Here is a 16,206-nt window from a genome sequence, read left to right on the forward strand (position 1 = left end):
TGCAATTTTATATACACGCTTGTACAGTTGTTCTCATTAAGGATTGACACTGTTCACGTCTTTATAAAAATGAACGTTGTGCTGGATAGAATGCACGTATGCATGTATTTTTCCACAATGCATACACTATTTAAATCTAACACATACGATTAGTAGAATATACATCGTTTGGCGAACTTTATTAAGGACGGAAAGTAAAAAACCCCATGGATTTTGTATTTCAAGCTCACTCACACTTACACATTGTATGGATATTCTGTTCGTAAAATTGAATAGATGTATCAAGAGATTTTATTATTTTATTAAATAACATATGATCATAAAAAGATTAGTCGTTTATCAAAATGTGAAGAAGTAAACGCCAGTGAAGTAATCACTTTTTGTGATAATTTTGGATCGCATGACGATTTTGTATCGTATAAATAATTCGTATTGTTAAGGGTTTGTATACATTAATGAAGGAAACTGTGACCTGTACATTGTCGCTTGTCAGTTTTTTAAGAATTAACAATGTTTCAATTGAGAAAGATTTATAAAAACTATCCTTACATTAATTGCAATAAATGAATGACATTTATGGCGAATACAATGACAGTATCTTGGTGAGGATCATCGTTATGAAATGTGTTATGTTTATCGCAATAATTATATCTACATTTCACTTTAAAAGCCCAGGGAAGCGTGCTTTTCAACATGTTATATATATATATATATACAATTATATATTTGTTTAAAGGAAAACTGTATACTAGATAACTTATTTATATCGATTTTACAGCCGTTGTTAGCATTTATATTAATAAAAAATATGGAATTTCGCATGACGCTGTCGCAATGACTATTCATCTTGTTAATACATTTAAACGTTATTAGTTATATCGAACTGAAAACCAAACTAAATCCTAGATCTAGCTCATGTCATTATTATTTATTTCTAATTTCATACCTTTGACACCATGCAACAGGCAATGAACTGATCAGAAAAAAGACACCTCACCAAAAAGGTTTTGATTAACATACGTCCAGAATAAAGCAATATAAAATTAGTTTGCCAATGTTTAAAAATTGCGTGATTAGCTGTGTGAACGGCAAATATTTTACGGCGATATTGCCCTGATGTATATTACATGTATATGTACCAGATATGTGGATTCACACTCTTTGTTCACTGCAGGAATACAGTGGAATTTACCTAAAATAGTTAGCAAAAGTTATTTAACGTGTCCAAATGTTTTTAAAGATCTTAAAAGATGCATAACTGGTAACGTACACTAGTTAGATGAACGTCTCTGCGACACTGTAGTTTCAAATCAAAGTATAAATATGATGTTTAAGCTGAGTTTATTCTTAAAGGATCAGTTGCTTGTGTACAATTCCTGACACAACACATGAAATAACACGAAGGTAAACAGGATATATAACTAACAAATAAAATATTAAGTAATTTAAATATTTCTACAATATTATTTTGACTTTATAACTGTTATTATTATCTCTAAGGATAAAAACTTTGATGCATTTTTAATTACCTATAGAATTTACCAAAAAATGCGCACACGGTTTCTAAAGATGGTGTTGTTTATTATTTATGCTGCCTGTAAATCATATATCAGTACCCTTACCGAGATTTCAGTCGTCTAAAACCTCACATATGTTATACACAAATAGCTCTATACGTGTCGGTTAACGAGGAACCAGCAATACATCGTAAAGATTGTTTAATGTTTTTATAACAAAACTTTACGATATGAGTGCTTTCATCTCCATGGTTCAATTGAAAATGGTAACTCGTTTATGCTCGTAAATTATTTTTAGCGATGTTTAAATTAAATTTCGGCCTTTTAAGATAATGCTTCAACAGAGAGACGCGGCTTGTGTGCTGGTAGAATTTTAACAGGCCATTTTCAAGCGAGAAGGTGTAAAATGGTTGCTATTTTATATATAACAATGATAAAAGCAATGCACTGCCTTAATCGACTAGTTGGTGACCTGATCGACATCATACCTCCCTCCACAATGTATATGCATCAAGTTGCCTTGTTGTTGTCCCACATTTCTCCATTGTTTTTGAATTAATTGTCATAATAAGGGTTCTGAATGATGTTCGACTGAGTAAATGGCACTAAGATGATTAATAACATAAGTTTCCTAAAATGTGTTTAAATTTATTGCTATTCTTAACAATACATGAAATACGTTTTCAAATAAAATCTCATTTCAGTTTTACATACAAAATGAAATTGTTAGGGATTAAAAAATAATTATAATTGCAATCGTTTATAACCACACTCTAAAAATACCATTAATAAATACAGTTGTTAATTTCAAATTGCATAAACGCAGCCACTCATTGCGCCATTAAATATGATCCATTTATGATATTCGCAGTGTGATATGCTGATTTATTTCAATTAAGGCACCACATAAATGATACAGCTACGCATAATGGGTCTAAGGTCTAAATGCATTTTGTCAACTTACTAAATTATTTCTTATAATAACCTTAGAAATGAAGCTCTCTGTGAAATTCTGTACGACACCTTATCAAACATACACCATTAAAAAGACAAAACTTAAAAAATAAACAACAAAGACCTATTTTTTCATTTGAAAATAATAGTCCATTGTATAGGACTTGCGTTATTTAACAAATTAAGAGTGACTTATTGTTTTATGTTGTTTCTTATTTGCTGATTCCAGGAAACGCTCTTACGTAGCATAGTCCATGATGAACTATTGTACTTTACTACATATAAGTGTTCCTCCAATACATACCTCATGGTCGTCTTCCGGATTGTGCATGCTGATGTCTTAATGCATGCAAGCATGATACATTCCTTTTGTTTCATTCGTATTTATACAATTGTGATTATGTATATTGCGGAATCGTCGTGCGTGCAATCGAAGGGTGAAGATTCTTATGCATGCCTACCGCTAGTAATTAAGATGGAAGCTATGTAACATCAAATCAGTTTGCAGAACCCGGTGTTTCAGATTTGCAATCGGTAAAACCATTTGAATGTACTTGTAATTCATACCACCCGCCATGTGAGTACATCGCAACTTTTAAAAAGCCTATAGACCCCACTAGAAGAAGAGGTCTCATATCATGATAACCATTGATGTACCAATTAAGTAGCGATAGATTGAATGCATGGGGTGATAATAGCCAATGAATGAAGATACAAAGTGTATGTGTATTCATTGATGCAAGTTCGTCTACAGGCCTCATGGGAAAAATTGCGGAACTCTTTGGAGTCCTAAGCATGCATATTTAGAGACCTGTCGGGTCTGTACAGCTACAGATTTTTCAATTGAATAATAAAACACATTATTTATATAAAGTTATTGTTTTATTTCACTATTTGGCTTATTCATTGTATGTATTATCATTTCAAACTTTTTCTCTAAAACCATATTTACGGGGCGTTTTGAATTATTGTGGTGGTATGCTAATTCGTACATTATAAGTTGAATCTTTGAGATTTTCGTGTTTCGTGTTAAATTATTGTTACATGAATAACAGCAGTTGTGGACTCAAATGTATCTTATGTGCTCGTTTATGTCACCACTAGTCAGCCTCTAAAATATCTATATGCATAAACAACATATACTGTAAGAGCCAGTTGTAATGCAGGTTTTTATGGCCACCGATCAATGTTATGCTATTCATAAATATCCAATAAGTATAGAAATTACAAAGTGCACAATACACTTCTAATATATATATATATATTTAATGCTATACATTTAGCTATTGTAAGTTGAAATATATAGACTAGTGTATATTGTAATTTTTCAAATTTTCTTTCTTTCTTTGAAGAATTACATTTATTATATATGATATTATGGTATATGTTTGTGTGGAAAGCGCAAGTGGCAAAAACTTAGTCCATTAAAGCTAAGCTGTATAAAAAAGGGGATAATAGTAAGTTTTATTTGAAAAAGTATACATAGGAGTACAAAACTGTTAAACACAAGTTAGCATTTTTGTTATGTTCATATCTTTATTTATATGCGATATTTGTACATATACATTAAATGAGTATATAGATGACTCAGAGAACAAAAAAACCTATTCAGTTAATTTTCTTTCTATCACTTTGGAAATCTTAAACTATTGAAACTCTGAATACATCCACAAAGTATTGTTATATTATGCAAAACGTAATAGTATTGTTACCGTTAATATTACTCTACTTATAATATAAAAACATCGACTTCTTTTAGTTCCTTGGTTTTTGGATTGATATTATCTCATTACTTCAAGACTTTTGTTACCTATATTATTAGATCAAAGCAATTACGAAGATCTTAGCTTAATTATATTGACTGTTTATTATTGGAAAGACACAGCATGCATAAAACCTTGGATACACTGTACAGTTTTATTATCAACCTCTCACACACTCGCGTGTCTAACAGTCCCCTCCAATTATTTCTTACCTTTGCAAGTGAGACACTGAACAACAAACCAAGATGTCAATGGCCTTAGATCGTCTGCTACGCTGCCAAACGTCATATCAAATTGTGACCCTAAGCAACATCAGTAAGTTCACACAAGAGAATCAGCTCTTAACACTGTTTGATTTTATCGCGAGTCCAACACCTATTGTTTGTTCTATTTATGAGTATTCGTTTTGGTTGGTAATACCGTATTGTTAATAGGAACGTTACTTTAACGTACGCATATATTATTGTATTCATTAATGAAAGATATTTGACTTATAACACTTGCATACACATCACTTATCTATTTTGAAATGGTAATGATATAACAATTTACAGCAGGGTATGCATTGAGTAAAGACACTCTGCCAAAACATGTTCTTCCAGACAAGTTCGAGCTTAAAAACATGTTGTTTAGTGTGACGATAAAACAAGTCCAACATGTAACTAACGCCACCTTTGACAGCTTTATGTCTGTATATTAGCGGTTAATAGCGAGCCTGGTGAACATTTTATGCTTCAATTTGTTGTTCAGACAGGCAAATGAGATTCGCCTCATTTAAGGTTGCCTCTTGTTTTCTAAGACTTCATTATCACCTGGTATCCACACATTGTAACTTCATTAAAGGGTTTACTGGTAGTACCAGGGGTTCTTTGCAGTCTTTGATCATTTTTTAGGAAGTGAGAAATATACCAAAGCGATGTATACAAATCGTTACGTATTACGTTTAAGTATTTTAAGTGCTTTTCAATAGAAACGTAAGAAAACCCCCAGTTCCTGAATTGCATCATTTCAGTAATTTTAACAAATGATAATATAATGACTAACGTAATTAAGGGCATCGCAATTATTTTATTTAGACATGTCAAACGAATAACAGTGTTATCATACATATGTGATGAATAAATTCGCATTTGATCGAATTAACGATTGGTGGATCTTACGATGCGCCTTGTTAGAAGTACGAATTGATAACATACCAACTTTCTAAAGTTTATTAAGTTACTGTCTGAATAAAATTGCTATTGTTGTATCTAGTAAACAAATTTAGTATCCGTTGACCCTTAAATATTAAATCGCCTGGGCCAATTAAGAAATATGGTAAAATGGGAAAAGTGCTGCGCGATGACTTTTCGTACAGGGTGGCGCTCAAGAGATATGTTTCAGTATAAAGCCGGCTACCTCAGGTATTAGAGCGCCGAACCACATATCCAATATTGCAAGATCGATTTCCGGCACAGTGTGGGCATTGGTTGTGGAACTATTTATATTACCTTCTGATTCAAACCAATTGTCATTATCAGACGTAAGTATGTACACTTGTCTTGTTAACCATCTTACACACTATATGTGACCAGGTTAAATGAACGTATACATATGCCTAAATAACTGTTGAATATTGCAAAATCAAACAAACAAACTAGATTTAGTATTTCAATATTGCGTTAGGGAATACACATACACTCGACTGGACGTCGTTTCTTCAATTGTTTTCTCATTAGAGATTTTTATTTTAACACTTGTAAGTCCAAAGAATAAGACCACATAACTGTTATAGTTGCGTAATAAGAAAAACACGAAAATAATAATCTCTTTACGTCAAGTAAGACAAATGTGTGAAACGTTTACATGCATTTGAAAAACAGGCGCCGCAGAAATCAGTTTACAGCGTTGAGTGTTTGACAGTTAAATGCGTTAACTCAACACCATAGCTATTTGTTGTACTTTCCTAAGTGGCAATTTGCAACATCTGTTGCCGAATATTTACACCGGTGTTTGTAAATTCAACCGTAAATAGCACATACTAAGCGTGTTATTGTATTTCTAATGTTACTTGAATTCATTTACAAAAACACCCTTTATTTATATTCGCTTTAAGTGACCTTTGTAAAATGGACTCAAATATAATTATCGTTTAAGGAGTAAAATCGAATTATTTTCCCAAAATGAAACGTTTATTTACTTTGAAATATCAGCAGCGTTGAAACTGTAAGTGGTACACTAATCAATGGTCACTCAGTTTGCGGCATAGTTGAAATGGAAGACCCCGTGCGCTGCCAAAAACTAGCTTGTTTTGAGTACACCGACGACATTCCATAAGATAGCAGCGACGACCTCTCTTTGTGCATTGCCATTCTGGACCATCCGAGAAGGTGAAAGCGCCAGTTTTATAGATATACCAAAAGATATAATCATTTAAGGAACAAAACAGACGCCGCCGTCACTGATACAATTTAGTACACAAAGTGCATTTTGAAGAATATCTTGTTATTATGATCGTTCATGTGGAGGGTAGAATGATATGATCTGCGAAAACCCTATGTATGAATAGCAGAAAATAATGAGATTTCTACTGCCATTTATCCGTAACGCTATACAAGATCTGTTAGATGTTTATAGATGTTTGGTTAATGCTCCTATAAAGTTTTTTTCAGGGGTTATCAAACGCCATTTTTATAATCAATGACATTTTCTAAAAAGTAAAAGAAGTTGTTGTCTTCAAAGATAACTGTGTTTAGGTAAGTAAACAATGATAAAAATGATTTGGTTTGAATACATGCTTGTTACAAGTATCAAACAAGGAAAAAAGAACATCTAAAATAGTTCGATATATAGTTGTTTTAACATAATGTGTAATGTAACTCAAAATAATTGTTCAAACGTCACTCTCAAAACCAAGAACAGTCTTATAAAATACGACCAGTGTTAACACAGTTTTACATTAACAATCAAATAACGACATGAACGGTTTAATTCCATTAACTTTTGCCTTGTTACATTATATTTCGCCTCCGTTTTTCTATACGAAGATTAAAAAAAGCTTACCCGCGTCGGTGTAAGAAATATGAATGAATTAAAAGCAAATGTTACATCGTTGCGTCAAGCAGGCGAAATCGCATGTAAACTGAATAACTAGAAACCCTTGCTTCATTTAACGAATAACTTGGTATACTGTATCGCGGTAAGGAAAAAAGAGCCATTGAAACGATGCGATTTGAGACACTAAATGGCTCTATTACGCGACATTTAAGTACCCTTCTTTCGCGTGTCACGATATGGTAATAGTCGTAGGCACATTCAAATTTCAACAGCATTCCATATAGTGCAACTACATCATCTTAATGCCACAAACAGAGTTGGTTGAGAGGGTTTCATGTAGGTACGAGTTTGATGTATTTCTGCTACACACGAGATGGACAAGTTAAGGATCGCACATTTCAGCAACAAAATATATCACTTAAAGGGATCTTTTCACGCTTTGGTAAATTGACAAAATTGAAAAAAGTTGTTTCAGATTTGCAAATTTTCGTTTTAGTTATGATATTTGTGAGGAAACAGTAATACTGAACATTTACCATGGTCTAATATAGCCATTATATGCATCTTTTGACGATTTTAAAACCTAAAAATTATAAAGCGTTGCAACGCGAAACGATTGAATAATTTGGAGAGTTCTGTTTTTGTCGTTAAATTTTGTGAAACTACGAAGATTGCTTATATAAGGTATAAAATACTTCAAGCATATGTACTCGGCGGAATAGCTCAGTAGGCTAAAGCGTTTTTACTTCATGGACTCTGGCAGGACTCCAGGGGTCACTGGTTCGAAACCTAGTCCGGGCAATGTTCTTTTCCTTTTTTTAATTTTATTCTTGATTTTTTACTGGAGCTTTTACGATCCAATGTTTACATTTATCGATATAAAGCATTTAATGAATAAGTTAAAAAATGCCAAAATCTGTGAAAAGGCCCCTTTAATATTTAATTGTGTTTTGAAAATGAGTTGTGTGTAAGTAATTACCTCGTGCATTTAATGTATACTTATTCATTTACTGTGCTTAGTGAAAACCAGCTTTGCCGTGACGGCTCTAAGGTGGTGATTTCAGTTTCATTCATCTGTGTGGATTTGTTTTGTGCTTGTCTTTTACATTAGTTTTGTGTAGCACACATGTGTTCCTAACCGTATGTCACAAGAAGGACTTTTCTCAGTTAGTGCGGCTGAAGTATTACTTTGTGTACAGTAGTACACCCTCACATTGCCCCCATCTGAAGAAAGGTCGCACTTGATTTAAATTTGATAAATAAGTATCGCATTGTATTCCATTTATGCATTATTCATGACATTTAAAGAACATATATACAGATTCAAGAAATTGTGAAAGTATTTGTTTATAGATACAACAACGACATACTGTTGGGAATATTTACAAATGTTGATGATTAAACCTATTTTGCGTTCACAGTATTCTGATATTGGCATTTGCAGTACAAAGGAAATGGTAAAAATTGTGAATATATGCTGATCTTTTCGATACTAAATACTAACGTTTGCAGTTGAATAACAAGTATTCATTTTTAAAGTCTCGATTTGTCTGACATATTTTATTGTCAAATCAAAAAACGCTTAACATTTCGACATTATGTATTGCCTTATTAACAAACGATGATCAGCCAGCGAGCGGCAAAACGTGTAAATCAATCATGGACCAAAGTTAAGCCCTGTTTATCACTTGCAGCTGATACCATAATCCTCCTTGCGATAGAGCCTCTCGCTCAAGGGGATTAGAAAGTGAATGACCGACATAACTGACCGAAGGGGGCTCAGCAAATTGATGCCCTCAGGAATGTGATTTTTGTCCAGCCGCTTATTTTTCAAATAGCTTGTTTCGTTGAAATAAGTATAACGAATATGCACGAACAATTAAACATGCTGTTTTGATAAGTGTAAGTTTTTATATCCCACTGATAACAAGCAAGAAGATAATTAAGTCATACGAGCAGAAAGTGTCATTATAATAAAGTCATATTTAAACCTTACAGCAAACAGTTTCGTTTTAACCGGTGTTTTAAATACAATCGCAGATTCCTTTGCGTACTTTTGTATCCCCAACGAAGTGAACTCAATTACCGGTTTCTATTTTTAATGAGATCATTTAATTCACTAACGGCGGTTTTATGCCTTCATTAACAACATTAAATGTATCATATTTCCGTTTATTGACCAGCATTTGCATAACGAACCAGTCTCACAATTACACGAATCTTGAAAAATCGTCGGGGAAGTGCGAGTGTGTATAATTATGCAGTCGCTTATAGATTCATCAACAAGTTAGCAAACGATATTTTCAAAGTTATTACTTTGAACTTGGTACACACTCTGCAACATTGCTTATTTTGCTGACTTTATTACTCTTCCTAATCAAAGACATACGATAAATCCACAGACTGTAATTCCTTTACGATGAGAACAAAGTTATTTTAGAACATTACAATATAGCATCAAACAGTTTTACAATAATATTATACAGATGTCAGGTGCGGCGTTTATTTTCCCTTAAAATGGAGATAAACATGCCGAAAACAAATACAAGAAACAAAAAAAAAATAAAGTAAAATAACTAGACGCGTATCGGTACCATGCACAGCCTATTTCACAGAAGCCATTCAGATTGTTGTTGTTTTTAATAAAAAACCTTTGGCACCTTGGCCATATTTAAGATCGAGGCACGGGGTGGATCGGAAATATTGTCTCTCTGCAGGGTAAATATTAAACTTAGAAATTTGACTCAATGTATGACATTGACATCGAAGCTTGGGACACCGTGCACACACGCACCCAACATATATACATGTATACAAAGGTAGCTTTATAAAATATAGTTGCGTTCTTGATCAGTAAACAAATAAATTGTACGTTGAATTGCAGAAAAAAAAATTGTGTACAATGATGATATCATCGCTATCTTCGACAAAGAGCAGAAGCAAAACAACAATATATAATAAGATCAACTATGTTACATATAATTGCACAAGAATAACGTTTTATCTAAACCATATGAACAAACTGCTACTAAATGAATATAGAAAATTAAATAGGAGTGCTTGGGTAAAATGCACCTTCAGGCGCAGTATGACCTCATTAACTTCGAAGTACACAAATAGCACACACAAAGGCAAAGATCGAAAAAAATGGCAAGAACCGTGTCGAAAAAGCACAGTAACACGTATATTTTTATATATGAATAAAATGTTTAACAAAAACGACTAAATTTGTCTACTTTCTGAACTCAAACGGTTTACTGTGAGTTCTAGTTAGTAACTTCACATGCAAGAACTGTGTATTGCAAAGACCAACCTCTCAACGTAAATCACTTACTATGCTGTAACTAAAGTGGCTTTGATCGTAAACTATGATTAGAGAGTTGTGCAAACATCTTCCTTGTCAATATTGTTGGGCATAAATTGTTTCCCGGAAAATTATGAGGGGACTACATGGTGAGGGCGGAACGGGTTCTAGAAATGTGCCAAAAGCTTGATAGCAATCATTCAATACCTCCCATATGCATTGGGTTGTTTGAAGATTTTATGTTATACTGGTAAGTGAAGTTGATATTAATTTTTTCGCCGCACACTTCGAAATGGTTTTACCCCAATTTGCAAAATGAATTGATAGCCTTTATTGTCTAGTAGTGTGCCATTTTTGTTATTGTACTACATTTAGATGTAATTATGAAATGTAAATGTCGATAAATGTTGTTTTTTTTTAATCATTTTGCCAAGTACCATTTATTATGAGGGTTTGTCCTGATCAAGCTGAATATGACAAGGTATGTTATTCTATGAGCAAATTAGGGGCAACGTAACGTAGTACATGGCGTGTAGGATATTTCCAAGAAAATACTATACCCGTCTATGATTTGTTAATGATATATATATTATGCGCGTTATTCTTCCTATGATTGCGCCACAAAGAACACAACATAATTTTGGGCTATATCGTTATCTCTGATGGCCACTATTCTCGACAATGATAAAATAAATGTGGTTCGACTTTGAAAATTTCAATGGTGCCCTTTGCTTTAAACATTTTGAAAATAACAATTAATACCTATTATTTATGTACATCGTGTTGCGAATGGTTACCTGCGTTAGCAATTTTGGCATTTGTTGAGTCATTAACTGTGGCCTGTATGTACTTTGTCGCATTTATAATATGAAAAACAATTAACTGAGAATTAATTATGAAAACATACGCAAAAGCATATTTCAACAGATGATGGTCTTTTGTACGGATATATAACACAGTACACATACAGTATACATAGTAGTATTAAGCATTAAAAGAATCTTTTTTTTCAAATTAATAATGACCTACGCCAACAGGCCTTTATTTCTGTTCGATTAAAAAATTATGAGAACTTTGGGACATATCAATCTTGATTGAGGTATTGACATAACCATATGAGATTGCAAAGCCCAATTTTCTCATATAAAATCGCAATCTGCATGCGATCTACACATATTTATATATTTCCAGAAAGAGTATTCAACTAAAAATTTGAACCTCCTGTTGGTTGTTCAGAAAAAGGGCAATAAATTGTCCGCGAGAATCCCTATCAGAGCGACCTCGACGCGTCCAACAGATCTGATTAGAGACTTAGACAGGTATATGCTCGGAATAAATCTTTTTGATAGTAATCAAACTCTTTAGGGAGATGGCTTTACGACTTTGTATCTGGTTTCATAGGAGCCGAATTACGGGTCAGACAAATGATCATATAATGTATGGTATTATATGGTCACATATGTGAGGTATTGTTCTCAATTGAGAAATGACTGCAAGCTTTTTCCCAACGGGGGGCACCCTATATTGGAAGTATTTATTCTAACATGTACACGTTGATATACTAAAACAAAACGCATATTTTTAAATTATAAAAAATCTGAAAAAACACACGATTTGTAACCTTATCTGAAATCAATATTCAATGATAAGGATAAACATCGCAAACGCATCGCGTTAATTATGCATTAAAATCTGTTAAATTATATTGTCATCGTATTGGTGGTAAATCTTTATTTTTGCATTTATATGTACAGATTTTATTGAATCAAATCGGTTATCAATTTCGATGAATTGTCAATTTTGCAGTTCGCATACAACGCAAACACTTTTTAAACCATAACCGTTCGATTGTTCTTCAAATTATATTTGAACAGTCATTATAATTGAAGGACAACGCCATACGAGTCAAATATCTCTTCTTAATGTGAACCACTTCACACCTGCTACTGTTGTTATTTGAGTTTATGGAAAGCGTAGACTTTCAATAGTTATTGAACATCCATATAAACAAGTCAATGTTGAATTCACTATACCCCCGACGAATACAAAGACCATCGTTCCATTTATATCATCAATTTCATTTGAAAAATCTTTTTATATGATTTCCATTAAAAAAATCCGATTAAAATTTAAACCAATTTAAACGTCAATTCTCTTTATACAATTTTAAAAAGTGCGCTTTAATTCACATTGGAAACTACTCGTGTACTTAACTTGTGGTATTCGGAGTAAATCCTTAATACTAAAACAGCAAATAATTTAATCTGGAAATTCGATTTCTTCCTCCGAATTTATATTAGAAATATTTTAATTAGATAGTGGTATTCGAAATCAGTTTCAAGTAATTATGAAAAAATTGCATTATGCGTAAGTGAATAAGGTAAAGACATAATTTTAAATTTGGAGTTATTTACAATACAAAACATAATGCATTTTGTTTATAATTTCCATAACGTTTAACATTAAACATCAGCATTTAGAAGATAAGTAAATTGTTCTTACCAGTTTGATTAATGACTCGAATATCCTTAAAATAATCCCGTAGTTCCTTATTGTTTACACTGCAATCGAAATAATTCTCTTTTTTATAAGATACGCATACACACAACACCGACAATATTTACCCTTTTCTTACTTACACGAAATTTTAAATCCCAATTCCTAATAGTCGTTCCTCACATATAATCGCACACTATTACCTCTGAGCAACGTTTTGCTCGAAGACATTAAACGCGTCAATTATAAAAAAAGTCATAACTCTTTCACCCAATATGTCTGCAGTCCGTCCCTTTGATATCCTTCTTTTAAGATCGCTAGACACTGAATAACTGTTTAACTGTCTTTCATTAACAGCTAGCTCGATGTTCAACGCGGCAGAGAATTTCGTAGGTTCTTCGCTTCACTTTACTACCGATAAACCGCGGTTCTTTATTTCTACCAGATGGTTGCATCTCCGTTGCATATTGAATTTGATAGTTTAATTATCATGCAATAAATCGTTAAGGGACGTTGATTTATGTTTTCTGTCTGCACATAAATATAAATAGCTCGGAAATACCAGTTGGTAGGTAAAAGCTGTACAAACAATATGAAAAAATGAAATTAATTATTATAACAATATCACAAACACAAATCTTTAGTTGCATTGCATATCATTTTATCGCGGAGTTTGGGTGTGATCAATTTTTATCTCGGACTTTTTATATCGCATTTTTTTCTATTAGTTTTGCTTTATCCATATATGATCACACTGTGATACAGATATGATATTTAATTATAAACGAATCAACGACCTTCGAGATATATGACATCATTACATTAAAACAGTTCTCTGCAATACTTGTCAATATAAATGGAGATCATCTAATAATAACAACGTATGTTTGCCTTTTCTGTATTTTACAAAGATATCTTTTATTTTTATTCATATAAATCATGGGTTTATTGCAGATCAATTAATAAAGTATAGAGTATTATACTAATCAACATGGAAGGAACTAATGTAAAATAGTTTTCAGTCAATTACTCGTCAACATATTGCCCGATTGACTTGATACTTCCCATATGCATTGGCCTTGAACAGTAGATGACCCCTATTGAAATTGGTGACACTAGGTCAAAGGTTAAGATTACTGTCACTATAAGTGTGAAAATCGTTTCCGGTTACTAACTCGTCAACCAATTGTCCGACTGGCTTGATATTTTCCAAATGCTTTTGTCTTGGACAGTAGATGACCCCTATTGAAATTGGGATCACTACGTCAAAGGTCCTGGTCACTGTCACAATTAGTATAACAATCGTTCCCGATCATAAACTCGTGAACAAATCTACCAATCGACCGATTGGCTTGATACTTCCAATTTTCATTGGCCTTAGGCATTATATAACCCACAACACAATTGGGGTCACTAGGTCAATTGTCAAGGTCACTGTCACAATAAGTGTGAAAATTGTTTCCGATTAATATCTCGTTAACGAATGGCCCATACTTTAAAGTACATTTGCCCTCAACAGTAGAGGATCCTTATCGACATTGGGGTCACTAGTTAAAAGCCTTGTTGTTGTTTGTTTTTTTTTGGGGGGGGGGAGGGGGGTATATGTCTCCGACCGCGGAACTCTTGTTACTTATCTGTTCTCTGAAATGGATTTACACAGAAAAGTATTCTTTTAAAATATTGCAACATAGACATACTAAATTCTTGATTCATTCTTAAGACAGTTCTTGATAAATGCTATAAACTCTACAGACCGTGGGTAAACTATCATCACAGAAAAAACTAAACGTCGAAATTTTGCTTCTGTTTGCTTGTATTATATAGCTTTTCCCAGAAATGCATCTGCCGTGTAGTAAAATAAATTTTAAACGCATCTAAAGTCATTATATACGATAAACCAGGATGATACTGGCATGAAATATAGATAATTAAGAAACATATAGTAACATACTGATTACTACATTAAACACGCGGTGATAAAAGTTGTCGATAATTTACCTTCTCAATAATTATCGACATATATTAAATGTTATTTTGCATGCATAATCTTATTAGATGTTATTCATATTTCGTCTTGTAATTGTGCACTTCAAATCGTTCAATTAATGTCATGGTTGTTTATTACAAATGGAAAAGTAAAATATTAGCTCTCACCAACCAATTTATCTCTAGATGTAATGACTTATTGCCATTAATCATGTGTGTTTTTTTCTCAGAACATCTGATTACTGTTCAAGTCAGACGGTTTGAAATCCTCCAGCATGCTTTACAAATCCCAGCAACATGGCAACATGTATTATACCAGAACTTGTACCTCTCCTGGAGCTGTTTCAGGAAACAAAACCTCTGATATTACGCATACATATTTGTGTGTGACCTTTACATTCCTACCATTTTTAATAATTGTGTAAGAACTGTTTGCATACTATGAGCGACATCATGCGAATATGGTTCTAAAAATTATATTATGCTGTTTAACAATACACTAACTATTGACAAAATGTATATTTATGAATAACAATATATTGAACGTTTGAAGTTAAGAAAAAATATTATATTATCGGAGTCTTTGGAAATTGCAAAAAATGTAATTAAAATTTAACACTCTTATTTAGTGTTTTTGGCTAAATTATTTATGGCGAAGATTAAAACAATAATTCATTTAACCTTCATTTACTTGCACACTTGTGATATAATTGAAACTTGTATTGTTTGAATTCATAAAACGTAGGAAACACTTTCGCTCTACTTAAATGATTCATTTTCTGATATAACGACTTATTGTCATCAATCATTTGTCCTGTTTTTCCTTGAAAGATCTCATTGCGTTTCATGTAGAGGAGTTGGAAAGTCCCCGTATAATCTTTAAAATAACCTGCCAACTATTTCGTTCAGAAAATTAGCAAACTTTTACAAGTAAAGCGCGAAATGAGATAAACATATGCGTTTTTAAGGGACCATTACCCCGTTCATGTCAAAAGCATCCCATCCCCCCAAAAATGACTTGCACACATTTACAATTTCCAGCAGCAATACGTTATACACAAATATACGACTTTCGGAAAGAGGGACGGAAAGAAGTACTGTTTCATGGATGGGCGGACGTACAGAGGGGCGGACTAAAGAACAATGGATA

The 16,206-nt window shown here is 32.9% G+C and overlaps 1 protein-coding gene across 2 annotated transcripts in view; it reads right to left on the minus strand.

The window, feature by feature from the left end:
• The window catches only part of LOC127862123 (FRAS1-related extracellular matrix protein 1-like), a 61,252-nt gene extending 47,757 nt beyond the window's left edge, over nucleotides 1–13,495 (minus strand). Inside the window, exon 1 of one of the 2 annotated variants that reach the window (XM_052401112.1) lies at nucleotides 13,214–13,495. The gene's annotated coding sequence lies outside the window, so the exon portion shown is untranslated. Of the gene's footprint in view, nucleotides 1–13,076 lie in introns of both variants that reach the window. The other variant, XM_052401109.1, reaches the window with a different exon arrangement.
• Nucleotides 13,496–16,206: the final 2,711 nt, after the last annotated feature.

Source organism: Dreissena polymorpha, chromosome 16, assembly GCF_020536995.1.
Source record: "Dreissena polymorpha isolate Duluth1 chromosome 16, UMN_Dpol_1.0, whole genome shotgun sequence".
NCBI classification, from domain to species: Eukaryota; Metazoa; Mollusca; class Bivalvia; order Myida; family Dreissenidae; genus Dreissena; species Dreissena polymorpha.